Source organism: Pogonomyrmex barbatus, unplaced genomic scaffold (genome assembly GCF_055798465.1).
Source record: "Pogonomyrmex barbatus isolate J1 unplaced genomic scaffold, ASM5579846v1 scaffold10, whole genome shotgun sequence".
In the NCBI taxonomy this organism is placed as follows: Eukaryota; Metazoa; Arthropoda; class Insecta; order Hymenoptera; family Formicidae; genus Pogonomyrmex; species Pogonomyrmex barbatus.
In genome coordinates this window covers 6,332,078-6,349,170 of record NW_028297099.1, presented here as the reverse complement: position 1 = coordinate 6,349,170, position 17,093 = coordinate 6,332,078, and the positions used below count along the sequence as shown (strand labels likewise).

The 17,093-nt window shown below is 40.9% G+C and overlaps 1 protein-coding gene across 5 annotated transcripts in view; it reads left to right on the top strand.

The window, feature by feature from the left end:
- The window catches only part of LOC105432546 (uncharacterized), a 70,013-nt gene that overhangs the window by 38,537 nt on the left and 14,383 nt on the right, over positions 1-17,093 (top strand). Inside the window, exon 1 of one of the 5 annotated variants that reach the window (XM_011647400.3) lies at positions 9,740-9,904. The exons of 2 other annotated variants lie outside the window; for them this stretch is intronic. The gene's annotated coding sequence lies outside the window, so the exon portion shown is untranslated. Of the gene's footprint in view, positions 1-9,739; positions 9,905-16,403; positions 16,422-16,812; positions 17,028-17,093 lie in introns of those variants that run through there. 2 more of the 5 variants (XM_011647401.3, XM_089085544.1) reach the window with 2 other exon arrangements.

Genomic DNA, 17,093 nt, shown 5'->3' with positions numbered 1-17,093 from the left:
TTCGAAGGAGCGGCCCCTTTGCATTGAAACCCACTCTCGGCATTTATCATCACTGTAGCCGCTCTAATCCCTCGATTAAGCCTCAACGCGCGATGAAACTGGATTGCCGAGGTATATTTACTGGAATTTCTGCCTTCTCGCCGATTTAATCTACGTTGCGTTACATCTATTGCGATGTAAAGCAAGAAGCGATTGACGGTCCCCCCCTCCCTAAAAAAAAAAAGACGCGATGAAATTAATCACTTGTCAGATTATCGCAGACTTGGAGCGCAAACGCGATTTCACGACGTTATGTAACGTCCTTTACGCGAGCCGATTGTAAAAATTATGCGATGACATGTATTCGAGTAGCTCCTCTGACAAATTGAGTGCGTACGACGATTTCGTGTGTGATGTATTTCTTCGTAAACGATTTTGTTACTGTATTACGAAGCATCCACCTATATTTCGCGAGGAAGGCATGTTTAATGACTATAATTAATATTTATTTTAATTATATCGCTCGCGTCCTCATGCGCAATTACGCGGTAAAGAATTCTCATTTTATGATACCACGAAACAGGTTCACGGGTATGGCGTTTCACTTACGATAATTGCGAATAATAATAAATAATACGGTGGCGAGTTAATATCACGTAGCATAAGCGATTTTCCTCATATCGCGCCACCATGGACGCGACGTACTTAATGATATGGTAAAAGCTTAACGATAGCTCGCGTGATAAGATTGCCAAGATACCAATCTTTATGAAATCGCGCGAGGCACGTAGAATTAAAGTTCCTTCTATCGTCTTGTGTCGCGTATGACCCCGTGATTTTTTTTTAAGTCGCGCTTGTCGATCAAAGGTCTCCTTTGAATGGCTAAAGCAACGTCAGAATATAGGCATTACAGTGATTGTAGGAAAAGCGACGAATGGTGCGCATTATCGTTCCTCGTTAAATGATTATTTACACACACACACACACACACACACACACACACACACACACACACACACCACACTTGATGCAATTTTCTTCTGTCGCATCGGTCCTACGTTTAAATTTTTATTCGGTCCTTATTCGCTTAAAATTTATTTTCGCCTCTTAGATGTAGCTTTGGCAAGCGGCTCTTTTATTTCTACGAGCTATCGAACGCTAATGGAGAAGTGCCGATATAAAAATGTAAATAACTCTCGAGTGAAATCATGGCGAGGCTATTTTCACGAGGCGTTCCATTACATGGCCGAAATAACAAATCGCCGTGATAAAAAGGCATGAAATCAATTGGAGACACGGCGCAGAAATAACACGAGTGCCCGCTGCTAATGCACGCGGGCTCGTAGAGGGATCCCAATGACCATCGCGATTTATCATCTGTAAAACGGGCCAATGAGTGTTAGCTGTCAGGTCGGTCGACCGCCGATTTGTCAACCTGGCTCTGCGCGCTCTGCGAGCTTTGACTAACTTTGTCGCGATGAATCACGGTGGCCGGCCAATGTCGGTAGCGATGGCATCTCTGACTTCGGTGCTAATGCGACCGTCAGAATGACACGCTCGAGAGTGCATAAAAGCGCAGATCGTACATCAAAGAAAGGGTCACCCCTCCGTCTTAATCCTTTAGCTCGTGCCGATCTTAGGCGCACTTTCGCACGAGCGTCTCAAAAGAATTCCCAGCTATTTCTATGATGTCTGCTCGCGTAATAAGAATTAATATTATTTATGATCCTTTGAAGAAAAAAGACAATACATGGCATATTCATACGCGATTAAAGTAAATTTTAATTATTTTTTTTTTATAAATAATATTACTTAGATGAAAAATGAAGTTTCTTGTGTGATAACAATTTGATAACGTTGAGGCAATGCAATCACGGTGACAGTTACATGTGCGAAATGATACTTCTCGAATAAAGATGTAAAGGCAGAAGATTTTAATTGATTCTAATGGAAGAAACGTTAATTAGTTGCTTCTATTAAAGGCGAAATACTTCGAGTTATTTATAGCCAAGATTCAATTTACTCTTTACCGTGAGCGGCGCGACATACAGACTGAAGGAATTTATTACTAAAATTTTATGTGACCATTTAGATTACAAGCGGCGTATGATGGCGTGTGTAGATCGATTTAATTACTTCATAATATTCATTGACTCGGTACCTCCTATTACAAGTATTTTGCGAAATGAAACGCCAAGCTCAGTTATAACTCACGCAACTGATATTAAGTCCCTTCGCCGTTTTGCCTTGGACTCGTCATATTTCATCCGCGTGAGATGTCATAAATTATCAGCCATATTTTTAAGTCATATTATTGTATCCCTATGATAGAATGGATCACATTTATGTGTCTTCCACGTAACCATAACCGTAATGCATAAATTGTAACTGACAAAAATGCGTTACAATCAGACACGTGAGCTTTTACTAATTGATAAATCGCCGCGACATTTAGGTTTACAACGATAAATAAAATGCCATTTATAAACGCGAAATCTTACGTACGTTTTTCTCTCAATGCACCATCACCGTCATCGTGAAAAAAAATTACGATCATTACGGTAAACCCGTAAAGGCGGGAGCCTTTTGCATTCCGGTGACTGGTTGGTATGCCGGCGACGTCGTCCCTCGCAAATTCGCAGTCTCTTTACCGCGTAATGACATTACGCCGTTACGGCATCCTCGTGTTTTCACCCTGCTTTATGCATTTATGCACGAAGGGGAGGAGGAGGAGGAGGCGGACGGCGAGAAGGAGAAGAGGCGGAGGTGAGAGACGCGTCTCCCGAGGAAACGGGCAGGTAGGGATAATGAGAGGGCGGCCGATGGTGCCGGTTTAATCATCTCGCGAAACACCTAACGGCTGTTACTCACGACGTCGTTGACCACGACCGCCGTCGCTGCCGCCGTGAGGAGTCGTGTATCCCTTGGCATGAGCCTGCTCAATGAAGAATGTCTCCCGGCATGAATCACCCTCGGCTCGTAAGTTACTTACTCGGCCGCGCGATCTTTCGAGCCGATCACGATCGGCAGCCTCGGGCGAGTTCGCATGCAGTAAAAACTCAGAAAGTGGTTCAATCTTTAGCCGGGGATAATATACTGAGACTTTGGATCTATTCATCTTTTTCTTATTCTCCCTTTCTCCCTTCCTTCGTTTAATATCTAATTTCACAATGGCCAACGTGGTGACACGACGATGATGAAGATTACGTAATGATTGCGTGAGAAAACGTAAGCGAAATGATACACCGAGACCAGCTGAAAACGTGTTATCGAAACGTTTATCGCGAGACTGTTGAGGTGAGAAAAATGCGAACATTCGTGTTTTGCGAGAGGAATATCTTTATTAAGCTGGAACCATCGTCAAATCGACTTCGCACCCATTAAGAAATTTAGTGCTGTTTATACGCTAATTTGTTGTAGTCCGAACTTTGTATTCCAGTTGAGTCATTAAAAATGATAATTGTGCTAAGTTGAGAAAGTTAGCACAGTCAGAGAAAAAAGCAAAAATTTAAAAAACAAATACATATTTTTGCAGTGCTATTTTTTTGCTAATTGGTTGCTCTATTTTCAATTCTTTTGTATTTTTACTTGTAAATTTGATTGCGGTAATATTATTTCATAAAAATATAGAATTTTTGATGCTTTGACAGAGCAATAAATTAGCAATAAATTCTGTATTTGTTTTTTTGACACGATATGCCTATATATATTTTTTTTTTCGTTATGGGGGAGTTCAGCATAATGGTGAATTGCCCCTCCACAACTTTGAACATGATTTCTTTTGCTAAACGACGACGGAGCAACATAAATAGCACTAAATTTTTTGATGAGTGCGAATTCGATTTGCGATGATGGAGATTCCAGCTTAACAGAGGTGAGAAAAATGAACTCCAATCTGGTAATCTTTAATGATCGACGATTACACTTATATTGTACAGTAATTACACCTTGCGCGTATAGTGATACACGGGAGGACAACGTGTCGCCGACAACACGTGCGCGTTTTAATCTCATTCATAAAACCCATTCAACGGCGCCGCTGTAATTACGGGGTCACATGATATATACAAGTACAATCGTCGTTCTGGTATCGATTTCTGATTGCTATCGGTGCACGAAATCGTCGTCGACGCCCTCTTGTTACTTTTGTAAAAATTCAGCGACCATCCGATCTTGCCGTCTGATCTCGCTCGCTCCTTAAAGAGAAGGAGAGAGGGAGAGAGAGAGAGAGAGAGAGAGAGAGAGAGAGAGAGAGAGAGAGAGAGAGATAGACAAGGAGATCGAGTCTCGAGACACTCTCTCGGAAGCCGCGATTAGGCGCGGGTCGAATTAGCCGTAAAAGGAGCGCGACCTCAGGCTCGCGCACGATGTATGGTAAATTATCAAACGACAAGCGGCGAGATGAGATCTGACACAACATTTTTACGCTCGTCCGACAGCGCATACGAGACCCCATTACTTATTCGTAATGGGATTAAGGGCACATCGCGGTGATGCAATCCGCTACGACGAGTCCAAAGCGGACCGCGCGCGGCGAAAAGTGATAAAACAGAGTTCTTCGAGAATTGTGCCGCGTGTCGCTTTACGGGGCGTTAGGCCATGAAATTGTAATTTAATTGCCTCTCCCGCAAGTCGTTTCTGTGGCAGTGATTGCGGTCGGTCCGGTCGGTCGCAATTTGCATCCTAAATTAAAAATCCTCTCCCGAATGGGGATCCGGGATCCGCCGCGAATCGAGCCGTGCGATAAGTTTGCATGCCGAGGCGTTGTTCGTTAATTATGCATGAGCGCGTTCCTATTATAATATTCGGTCGATGTTCAGGCAAACAATATGCGAAATCATCCAATTATGCCACTGCGTGTGGCCGCGTTGCGTTTCGGAAGACATTACGATTCGCTTGGGCTAACGAGCCGGATCACACGAGTCGGCGTCGACGCGGCTTTAATTCAAATAACGTTTCTTTCGGAGAAAGAAACACGCAAAATCGAAATGGGAAATATTAATGTTCGTGTGTTCGCATCACTTTTTTCCTACAGCTAATTAAAGTGTTGATTTACACTCTCCGGGTCACCAAGCTCTGAATGAATTAATTATTCGCGGCGGATTATTATTTTGCTCGTAAAAGCGACCAATTAAAAGGCTGCGCCTTGCACCTTGCTCGCTTTTACGACTTCTCGCAAAAAGTTGTTCGCGAAGAATATTTACGTTATTTATTGCACAAGTGTACACCTTAAGTAACTCGATTACAGTCGAATTTACATAGTCGGGTTAAGAGTGCTTGAACCGGCTTGTAAATCTTAAATATCGGAGGTAAATGGTTTCCTACTCTCATTAAAATACCAAAAGCCTCATCTTCCTTATAGATATTCGTGTGATATTAAAACCTCCGAAAAATTAGTAGAAACACGCGGATAAATACGTGAGAATGTTAAACCTTGTATAAACATATCTCTCGATGTCAAACAACACAGAAGTAATAAGAGGCGATAGCAATGACAGAAACTAACTGCTAACAGGATCTAGCTTTTCGATGGATGACTATATTATAAATCATAATTTATCGGTTTGTCAATTTGTCTCACACGTGAATCACCCTCGCAAGATAAACATGTAGAACGCTGACTCGTGGCTCGCAAAGATTCATCATTCCGCTTCATATCCTTTTCCCATCCCTGCTCATCTCTTTCTCTCATCTCTTCGCGCGCGATTTGTCTTCCTTCGAGTTCGCCACGACGGCCTGTCACTTCGCCTAACACCGAGATCACCGCTCGATTGTGTTTTTTTTGCGATATTCGGGCTACGATAATGGGAAGAGCTAGTTTGCCGTTTCGCCTATAGAATGCCGGGTGAAATTTGCATAAACATTAGTCACGTTCCCTTTCTTACATTCCGATACGTATCGCGGCGTGCAAAGTAGATTACGATGCCAGCCGCCGCGGCGTGACGAGGAAACGTCAACAATTTGCAAAAAACCAAGCGGTCGATAATAACGCGAAACAATCGTCTTATTAGTAAAATTACAATTTCAAATAGCCGTTATGACTCAGTCAATGTCGATTATCATTCAAATCGAAACGTTTCATTATAAACGGCCGCACAACGCCGTCTCGTACATCGATAACAGCGCCGTGAGAACTCACCGGGGAAGGTAAAATCTCAATGCGAGAGCCATACAACGTAACGAAAGAAAAAAAAAAAAAAGGAAAAGAGATAAGGAAAATAAAACGAACGCCTCCAGATACGGCCGAAACGGCCTCTGTTTGCCTTTGAAGTTTACCGAGACGTTGACATCGATGCGACTATAGTGATGCAAATGAGATCTCTCCCTGGGGCTCCTTTGGGAGCCCTCCACGCTCGCGGCATTAAGGAACATAAACGAGCTTAACGTCAGTTTAAACATTACATAATATTCTATAAAATCGCGGCCGTATTTGATGGCGATGTACAGGATTACAAAAATATCATTAGCGTGCCGGCTATTTTAGATTGCCACTTTATTATAAACAGCCTCTGAGCGAAAGCAGTAGTGTCCACTCCGAGATGACGCAAGGAGCCGTGACGTTTACGTGCTGATATTAGCGCGATTTTTACGACAGCCTCCCCGGTATTCCAAACAATCTGCGAGTTCTAATGTTTATGGCGCGTCTGGTAACTTTTACTATTATGCTCTTCCGGTGCGTGATTTCGGCGGTAACGCGATTGCCAGGTATATGTATGTGTATGTAACGTGAAGCTAAGTATATCCGCGTAACGTTGCCCTCTTTTTCTTCCCCCCCCTCCCCCCTTCCTCTCTCTCTCTCTCTCTCTCTCTCTCTCTCTCTCTCTCTCTCTCTCTCTCTCTTCCTTCGGATCGGATAAAAGTTACGAGGCACGAAAGATTCTTAATGAAGTCCACGGGGAAACCTGCATCTTTCTCCAAAAATACCGTCAGAGTTGTTAATCTTTTACCATCTGAACTTTTTTAACGAGCTCAAGTAAATTGAAACAGTTAACAGTTCTTAGGTTCTTCGCGGGATTACATCCTAACGGATTCGCTTTCTCTCGTGTGTGCCCTCTTTGGCTCTGAAGTATATCGCGGTATAAATGTAGCCATTAAATCTAGATTCAAGGTTAACGGCACGTGAAACTCGGCCACTTGGCAGTACTCATGTCTGCCAAAAAAAAAAAAAAATTACAAAGGCGAAAGGTGAAAAAAATAATATGGAGTTATGAAGGTTTGCGCAGACGAAGACAATCGTAGAGTGTTTTTGAAATTCTTATCGATTATGTTCCGATTATGATATTTGTTCTACAATAATTAAATTTAATTTTGAAGGAATAAATTAAAAGTTTGTATATAAGAATATATTACATCTATTTTCATTTCTATATTTAATTTGGAAAAATGAAAAAATTATGAAAAACTCTTATTAAAGATTATTTTAAATCGTACTTAAAAAGAATTTATTAAATAGTTTAACGGCGATTTAAAACTTAGATCAAAAGTTATTTAAATAAATAGATAGAAGATACTCTAGAAATAAACAAAAATCTCAATTTTTTTTACTTAAGTATTCAAGATTATTTATATAAAATTTAATTGTAATGCTGAGATTAGTTGTTCTGTAAAAATTCAACTTTATTTGTACCACCATTCGTTTTTTGTTTGTATTCTTAAAAAAAAAATTGAAATTTTTGTTATTATTTCTTAATTACATTTTTATCAAAAAACATTTTTACTTAAATAATTTTTGACCGAAGTTTAAACCGCGGTAAAATTTTTTGTATTACTTTGCGATTTAGAATAATTTATCATTTTTTCATTATAAATAAAAATACATGTCTTTAAGGACGTGGCTTTTTCCATTAAATTCGTAAAAACCGGTACAGTCAAATCGTATGAGGTCGGAATTCAATTTGTTTAACAATCGTGAAAAAGCTGTCGCGACATTCGGCGGCGCTCGATGAAATATTTCCGATCACACCATTAACATTAGGGTACTTATTCACTCAAATCGCTTATCCGAATCGAATTAATAAAACATGAGCACGATTGTGCGGTGGCGCGCGGAAAATGATCGACCTCCCAAAAGCGAGGGAAAAGCCGATCTCGCGCGTCACGCGCTATTAAGCTCGCGTCGTTCGCGCGAAACGTCGAAAAAAAAATGTTTACACGATTGTAAATATGTCGTTGCGGTCGCCTGCATGACCATTCTCGCTCGCGGTTTGCGCGGTTCCAAGATTTACGTAGCCGGCGCTAAATGAAGGAAGAAAGGGGGAAAAGAGAGAAAGAGACAGGCAGAGTCCGTTCCTCTCGTCGCGACGAAGTGCCGTGGTTAATATACCAGACATAATGCGCACTCTCGGTGTTATGGAGGCATGAATGAATCATCGTAATCGCGATAAAACAATGGAAGTTGATTGTTTGATATAGCTCTTTGTGCTCGTGAGATCTTCAAGATTGGCATTACGCTATCAACCTAAAGATTAAGTCCATAATTCGTTTTACATTGCAAATCTCTCACCCACGTGATTATACGATTTTCTATCTGTTTATTTCGCGGTTTATTTCTAAAACTATATAAGCATTTTAGGTACACACTTTTATTATGTAACATGATTTATATTTCCGGGTTATAAAGCTGATTGTAAATGACAAGAAAGCGGGAATGCGTGAGAACGCATTAGGAAAGTATGTATATTGCGCAAAACGATCTGCAATTGTACAGGGTGTTCTATAAGTCGGGGTCAATCACTTGGGAAATGAATGCGACCCAAAAAAACAGAAAAAAAATTGATATGAATATAGAAAAAACATTGTTTTCGAGTTATCGTCATTTTCACGTTGAAATTTCAAATTGCTTTGCTTTCGAATTTTTTTGTCAATATTAGAAGAAGAAATGATCTTTATAACATAATTAAAATCAAATAAAAGTTACAGGTTTTAGCATTATTCAGCATATATAATTGTGGAGATCTCTGCTAAGAAATGCTAAGCTGTATCTCTACATGATGTAATGTTAAAGCAACACGCCACTTTTGTTTAACTTTAATTATATTATAAAACTCATAAAAATCTTTTTCAATTTTGACAAAAAAATTCGAAAGTAAGGCAATTTGAAATTTTAATATAAATGTGACGATAACTCGAATTCCGAATCTATATTCATATTAATTTTTCTTCTTGCTTTTGGATCCTCCAATCTCAAGCAATCGATTTTCACTTTTGAAACATTCCGTATATCGTGATGCTCGCGTCTCTTTATTTACCTTAAAGTGGCTTTAAGAGCACATGCTCCAAAATGTATTTCAGGCACAGCCGCCGCGTAACGGATCGGGAAACCTGGGTCCTAAAATTGATTTATCTAAGAGGGCAGCCGAGAGCGTCGTAAAACGCGCGGATGCTATTCGCTGATCGAAGGTGGCGACTAGAGTTACCGCGCGATGGCGAAGTGAGAAAAAGATCTTTACGACGAAATTGCAATTAACCGTGCCTATTTCGTCGCGCGTCCTCCCGATCTTTGTGGCTCGGTGCGCCCGAGGCTGCCGGACGCGGGAAATCCACGGCGATGTGCGCTCATCGCGAACTCCCGCAATAAAAGTGCAATAAATTCATGCAATTTAGATGCGTCTGACTGGCGACTTAATCTGCTTCTGGTTCTGCCGCGCGCTCATTGGCCGAACGACGATAAACTCGTCCGTCGTCCTACGTAAGTCTTATCTCGCGGCTCTAACGCGATTTTTTCACCGCTGTAAACCGCTGAATATCGTTCCATCTAAATGCCATGACACATCGGTATAATTGAAAAAAATACAAATTTTACAGGGATGACCGAGTCGCTGAAAATACACCAGGATCCCAATCACGAGGGGTTGACTCGCGATACCACAACGCCATTGATCGATTGCGGCCTGTGATTGCGTAATACGGCAGATTGCAATTTACGGTAATCCGCTTCATTGTTCCGGCTCATTATTGCCGGAGATCGCGTTTGCATCATTGCACTCGTTGGGTTTTATTCGTTGATCTCTAACCAGATTTCAATCGCCGCGGGCGACACTTCATATATCGCGATAATGAAGGCAATCCATTTGCTTATTCACCATGTCACTCTCGTGGGAGTAAGACATTAGTGTCTGGCAGCGAGCACTCGTCCTCCGTGCGACAGTGGACGTAGGACGCCTCTTTTCCACGACGCGCATCCATCCGCGGTCCAAGTTTCAGATCCGCAGTCGCGCATTTTCCGAACGGATTGCGAGCGACCGATTCACACGTGAGGGAGAAAATTTTCTAATCGAAATCATCGGACGTGCATGACAAAGAAAAATAAAATAAAATTTCATGCTCGTGTCATAAATACTCGCGCTATTTCTTTTTATAGCTTTTATAAGTTGTCTTAATATATTTTAATGCTATTCGCCGCTGAAATATCTCAACATCTTCGAAGTTAATGCCGAGATGAAGGGTCTTAAATCAGGGGGTAACGATGAAATATGTACACCGATCGCTCGCGATCATCAAGATCGCTGCGTCGTCACGGAAACACGAATTTCAGGTTTTCGTCAAAAAAATCCACAATTGCTTAAATACATAATAAATACGGAGCATCGGCTTTGTCGGTGTCACTTTAATTGGCGACTGGTCCCGGGGAAACCAGTCTTCTCATCGGGCTCGCGTCACCCAGTGATACCTCAGTCGGGGCAAGATCCTTGAGGGTCATTCACAAATAATATCATGAATGAGCCACGTTTCGTTCTGAATAAAACCTCTTCGCAAATCTCTCGGCCGCGGAATATCTGATGATCCGTCGCGCTTATAATATCATAGAGCCGGTTTTGAAGGCGAGTCGGCCTATTTGCGAGTATCCGGTGAAAATGAACTTCGACTTTTAAAAGCGGGATTTATTTTTATCATTACCATTCAATTATATTTACCGTCGGCCCGATATCTAAAATCATTTATTTTATTTATTAGCGAACGGTCGTCATTACACAACAGTTATGTCACCTAAATATAACGTATAATGGTCGAAAGTTAAATTTAAACTCGCTCTCGCGGTGGTCCCGGCTGCTTCTCGTAAACACGATGAAACTGTAATTATGTAGAATTGTCGCGTGGATTTTACGCGACGATCTCGGACGAGGCGTATTTATTAATTATGCGATAGCCACGAGGGAAATTCAATTCTCAAGAGACACGCTCGAGTATGTAAGTCACGAGTGATAGGCGCTTAATGATTAACAACCGCGTTAGTCTCGCTTTACAATTCTCCTCGTGGGCGTTTACACCCGGTAGTTGTCAAACCGCCACCTACTACTTCTTATGCGGTCGATTAAATGCATTGGTCATCTGACCTCTGCTGTCTAAGTCGGGACGAATTTGTTCACAAGCAAATTCGATTAATGGCTACATCGGAATATATATTTTTCCCTTTCAAGTATCGTATCAAATTTTTCAGTTCTTCAGAAAAAGTTACTTTATAATAAAAGATATCATATTTGCTCCTATATTCAGATAATATCAGATAATTATTCATCAAATTGTCTTCCGCGATCTTCTTACGTAACAAATTTTACATAAATCTTACTTATAATTTCATGTATTTTAATGTATTCCCATGCGTAATCAACGATAGCCGCAAATATAATAAAACCGTGCGGAATATCGCTATATTTTATCGTATCGGCACAGGCATATGAATTGCAGTGCAAATGAGTCTTGTTTTCATAATTAATCATATATATCTGTATATACATATATGTTGTATATTATATATAAGTTAGCTGTATAAGCCAGTTCCATTCACCAGATTTTTGTCTAAAGACTTTTGAGATCGAATACGAACGGATAAGTATTTCTATATCAATTTGAAATTGATCTGGGCAATTTATTAAAGTTACATCGGAATATATTAAATAATATTTACTACTTTTAGAAAATTTATTTTCTAAAAGTGGTACATCAGCGGAATGTTAAAAAATATATTGATAATTTATGCTTTATATAAGTATTTCGATGAATGTAGCTTGTGCTCATGCTTTTTGCTATCACGATGAATTTTTTGTAATTAAATATTTATGAGAAACGGAAAGAACCAAGGCAGAATTGTAAAATTTCACAGCCATAATTTTTCGTTGATTCGAAGGACTGCAATAAAAGAAGTAACGGGAATAATTTTTTCGAGCCATGTGCAAGAAAAGGATATTACAGTGTAATTTACAAATGATTAGAAACACGCTTTTTTGCTCTTTGTTCTCGGAGAGAGTGATGCACACATAAAGATTTATGAAAAAGATATTAAACTGTCTTGTAAATTATATTAAATTATAGGGACGTAAATAAAAGTGATTATTTTTTTTTATAAATCAGATAAATCTCGGCAACTTTTTCGCGATCTTATGATGCATACATTTCTGGATATTATATTTTAAAATTACCAGTTGTAATGAGTATGATAAAGAAAAAAAATTCTTGCGATCATACGATATGTAAATTTCCGGATATCAAATTTTACAATCATTAACCAGTTGTAATGAGCATGATAAAGACAATTATTGCAAAGAAAAAAATAATAGAAAACCGATTTAACATTAGAAATTAAGAATGAGATCGCAAATTGCGCCAGCCAAGAAATTAAAGCGCCAGTAAAGAAATTAAAAATCACGCGCAACAATATTTTCTCACGCGAAAAAAATATCGCAAAATTAATAGACGAACTTTTTAACGAGTGCACGTCGGCGTGACGTTATTTATCTTAGAAACGCGGTCTGTCGGTGTAAATTAAAGATTCGCGGATTCGTTAAGGCGGATTCGTCGCGTGGGCGGAAAGAATGGTAACGTCAAGGGGCTCGTAAAGAGAATATATCATCGTCACGTCGCACGTCGCGAAATGTCGCGTACATTACATTGAACTTTTGTTAAACTCTCGTAAAATTAATCTCGCGGATTTAGTTGTTTTTTTTTTTTTTTTTTTTTTTTTTTAATCAATCACGTTTACGACATATCGCCATGGCAACTGCATAAATAATTAAGAACACGAACCTATCTTTCGAAAGGCTAGTCTCTGTTTTTCTCTTTCTCCTTCTTTCTGCAATTTGATTTGCTCATGTTTATGATAGGCATTCTCCTCGCCAAGGGCTCGACGCATGTAGTAATTATCGCGAAAGTTAACGGCAATAAACTAATGACAGTTCGCGAGATAGAAGGCGCCGGCTAACTAGGCTTAACGCATTCCCCGATGTTTTTATCGCGATGTAGCTAGGCGCCGCCGCCGATAAGTGACTCAATGCAAACCCTGACGGCGGCGGCAGCTCCGCCTCTGTTAAATGCCAATGAGATTCTATGTACTTCGTACTTATCGATGCGTTACGTGGCAATTTCGTGATAATACAAAGTCGCGATCACACATCGCGCGTGTCCGCTCGAGCGAAATTTTCCCGACGGTGCGAAAAATTCGAATTATGTACGCTTATCGCGTCGGTTGAAATTCCATACGGCCGGTGGCGTCTTTTTGCAAAATCCTATCTCGAGTTCGATTCTTATGTCACTACGTACTTTACTCAAGGTACGTACTTATCTCTCTCGTCGTACTTATCGATCAAGAAAGAAAAAAAACGGCGCGGCCGTTACATTACACGCGAGTTTACTCGCGTTTAAGTATCGACCGGAATAGAATAATCGCTCGGTTTGTTCTGCTCGAAGAGATATATTGATGCTCAGCAGCGATTCAGACTGGGATAATCTCGCGATAACCAGCAATAAGCTATCGAGAATACTCATGCAGGCCAAATTACCGGGATCGCAAGTCACCGCGCAAGAATTATGCGCCTCGTTCATTAAACTCGTAAACGATGCCGTAATTAAACCGCAAGCCTCCGCCTGTGCCTGTGTCTTCGAGAGCAGGCCGATTGACTGTTTATCTTGCGGCATCGTTAATACGTCGATCGGATGGAGATTGCGCACTGTAATCCGGCTCGACGGGGTCCTCCATTTGACGTTGGACCTTGAATCGCATGCTCGGAAGAACGAAAAGAGCGAAATGAAAGATAGCGCAAAAACGGAGGGCGAGAGAAAGTCGGCGTTGTTTTCACGTAGGTGGACGACGTGATATCAGATATAGTTCTCGGGGAATTGGTCACGCTTTCTAATAAAAATTCACTTCCCGACGCGACCAACGTCCACCGTCGCGCGACATTGATCTTCAGGTCAGCTTCCTGATAGAAAACCCGTTTGATAATCATCGAACGAACTATCGCGACAATTACGATTATTGTGCCGTATTATCATAGAACTGGTATTACGGAGGATTTGTTCGGACGATTTATCGAGGATCTAGAGGATTACAGCTACTTCTCTTCTTTTGTACAGATCCTTAATGCCAGTGCTGCTTATGAAATTTTAACTGCACTTTCGAATCTGATATTATTCATTCAATTGCCACATTGTTACTTATCGACTATCGACTAATAAGATTTTTTGATCAGGCAATATAATCAGCAATATAATCAAATTTTTATAGTTCGAACTTATTTTATTATCTTCTTTTAGTTACGGAGAAAGTTTTAATAAAATAATAAAAATTATATACCACACAATACAATTATGAAGCATTAACTTGTTATAAATATAATACGGATATATAAATATCCGTATATAATGATATATTTCTCTCTCCTCACTCTCACCATGATTATCTGTCCGTAAAGCTGCTTCAGGCTTTGAATAAATGCTTTACTATATAATAATATTATCATTATCCTTATTATATCTTTATACTCATGGCTTTAAGAATGTTCTAACTCGTGCATAAAATTATGGCTGGTCAATGGGACGGTCGTATTCGTCGATAGCTTAACAGCAATCGGCCGTAAATCCGCGAGCAGTATGCGTTGCCTGAACGGTAGCGCATGATAACGGCACGCTAACGGCACTCTATTTGGTTATCGTTAATCGGCGCAAAATCGGCTGCACGTGTGTCGTCACACATTCCGGTCTATTCACAGGTACACGCACGAGTGCGATGCGCGAATCGCGAAGGAATGCAAACCGACCGAATTCCACGTATCTACCGATACCGTTTGCGATAATGCATTTGGTGACGAAACAAGAGTTACGTCCCTTTATCGCGTTCCTTTGCTCTCCTCCTCCTCCTCCTCCTCCTCCTCCTCCTCCTCCTCCTCCTCCTCCTCCTCTTCCTCCTATTCCCGATTAGGAAGGAACACCGTGATATGGAATGGTGACACGTTTCGCCAACTGGTATCCGAGCGTCTTATCAAAATTCCACTCCATGACTCATTGGGAATGATACTTAGATCATACGGTGTGCGTTACATCTCCACGGTGCTGTGTCGGCGCGATAATCCGAAATTATAACCGTAATCTGCTTACGATTACGCATCACGCCGACCGCTTTCATCGATCCCCGACCTGGAAGTAAGCGAATCGAATGGATGCTAGTATTTAGATGATCAACGGAAGGAGGTTTGCCAATGATTTCATGACGAGCTCGCGATGATGGGAACACCCGGATCGATCGGCTCGCCATGGAACATCCACATCGTTGAGTCGTCGACTCATAATTATTCGTAATTATCTTCGATACGTACGTCTTGTTCCGCTCATAGTAGATCTTCTAATAATATAACTTCTAATAATATAAATGTAATAAAAAAATTCTATAGCTTATACATAATTTTTTAAATTAGTTTCACGCGAGTAAGTAACCAGTTTTACCTCTTTAAAATCATTGCGGAAAAAGAGAACATTAGAATTACGTTTCACTTGGAATTATTAAATACTCAACTTTACTTCACTCAGAACTTTTCGTACTTTGGCATATTAATGCAAACGACTTTGTCTCAACATTCTTTACACGCCACTTTGCATACGTGCTGAGTGCGTTTGGTTGATACAGCCTCGCGCGATTAATCAGGGATTAAATATCGATGAAGCACCACCTTTTCCCAGGTTAATCTTCTCTCCATGTGTCTCTCAGAAATCACGACTAGCCCGACCTTCGGCATTTCGCTCGGAATTAATTCGCGACGAGTGAGGAAACGTGCGATCGCGGACGAACACCTCGTTTCTAGCCGAGTCACCGAGTCCGAGATCGCTCGCGGGGCCCGACATGACTCCACGGGCCCCGCAGTCGATGCCCAAGACTTTCCTCCGTATCTCATCGAATCGGTTAGCACAGTTTCGTTCGTTCGGAACAGCGCTAAACGCGCGCACGCGTGAAGTCCCGTCCATTACGGCACGTTGAGAAGGCGTGTTTCCACCGTGTGAGAGGCGTCGCGACTTCCAGACGGGGACCAATCGATGATTTCTCGAGAGTCATTAACTCACATAACGAATGATGCCAGGAGAATGTCGACGCCAATACCGCCATACTGCTATGCATGGCGCCTGTATTCCTCATTTTTATCAGTCAGAATTACGCGATTGCGGGATTATCACTAAACTAGGTAGGATTCCTATCGCCTCACCTCACAATTTATTGCTGTATAATCGACAGTTGTGATAGTTCAAGTCTGGGCGTACAAGTGATTAAGATAAAGAATGACGTGTAGATATATCGAAGGAAAAAAAGTTTGTTGGGTTTTTCATAAGGGAAACCGGTGTTCCTCTCCGGTAGGTCAGTAACACTCGTAAGCGATGTAATCACCGACGGAATCATCGGAAAGTGGACATGAGATAAGATATCCGATTCGCAGCATCGAGTGACGAAACATTGACGACGCCCGCACCTTGCATATTTGCACGAAATGCCGGCGTTCAGCCTCGTTAACTTTATCGGCAAATCTCGAATATCGGGTCCAGTTTGTTGTAACACATCGTGGCGAACGCGTCGTCCTCTCGAATCGATTCACGCGGTTCGCGACTCGTCGTGTCGTTCGTGCGAATTAATTCGCGATTTTTGCTCGTGATTTTGGAGAAAAATTTTATCGAAAAGTCGAATATCGTTTCTGTCACGATATATGAAAACTTTGCGCATTTAGAATCGATCGCCTTGAACAGACTCGAAGTGACTTTTGTTTTAGAATTTTGTTGATTTCTGCAACGTAGATAAGGTAGAGTATAAATGTATAAATATATGTTGCACGTTTATATTCATGATTAAGACGTTTTTATATTTA